General features: G+C 31.7%; 1 non-coding gene across 1 annotated transcript; it reads right to left on the bottom strand.

The window, feature by feature from the left end:
* Window positions 1–744: 744 nt before the first annotated feature.
* Trnas-gga lies at window positions 745–817 on the bottom strand. The gene has a single exon. It is a non-coding gene; the product is annotated as a tRNA-Ser (tRNA).
* Between the last annotated feature and the right edge of the window lie 88 nt (window positions 818–905).

Genomic DNA, 905 nt, shown 5'->3' on the forward strand with positions numbered 1-905 from the left:
TTCTTGGGGTTGTCATCTGTTTTCTGCATTTTATGATTTTATTACACGTCATAAAAGCTGCTAGGAAACTAATGTTTTATGCTGTTTGAATATATCAAATTACATGGAGCCGCGTCTACCTCATCTTCTCGCCATCAAGACATTGTCTTATGTACCTGTATTGTTACTCTATCATTCATTGCTTTTTAAGCAATGCGAATATCACTTGACTATGATACGGCTATTGTTTAAAACGTTATCCACCATTTCGCACATTGTTAAACCTATTGTTCATTGCGCATCGCTCTTCTCCAATGATAAGTGTGTAACATGCTAAATATTAAATAAATGGTAAATGTATTACATGCTAAATAAAAGACAATGGGTAAATATTTAATTTCAAGGTACTTGACAATACATACGCAGGTTGTAGTTACTTTGTAACATAATATGAGAATTTCCAAGCGCCTCGTCAATATATTAATTATGAATCGCAATTAACGTTCCCTGATGAATAAAGTGTTACTATTGTTAATTATACAACAGTCAGGGTATTGACTGACAACCATGCAAATGTAAATAGACACATGCTCAATTAGGATAATTGAAAGAGTTAATTAATATGGATGATAAATAATAGTCAGTCTGCTATTACCGTAATATTTCAGGTTTAACATATAATTGTATATAATGAATACAAATAAACGTTGCTACCTAGCATTATATATACATATATATATATGTATATATATATATATATATATAATCCTACGACAGGATTCGAACCTGCGACCTCTCGCTGTCCAGGCAAGGGTCATAACCATTAGACCACAGAGGCTTCATGGTTGAACATATTCAAATACCCGTCAGACACACTTTAATACACATGTGATTTATATATAATTATATAGGCCTATATATATATA

Source organism: Anneissia japonica, unplaced genomic scaffold (assembly GCF_011630105.1).
Source record: "Anneissia japonica isolate Jap-2015-1 unplaced genomic scaffold, ASM1163010v1 scaffold287922_len478547_cov175, whole genome shotgun sequence".
NCBI lineage: Eukaryota > Metazoa > Echinodermata > Crinoidea > Comatulida > Comatulidae > Anneissia > Anneissia japonica.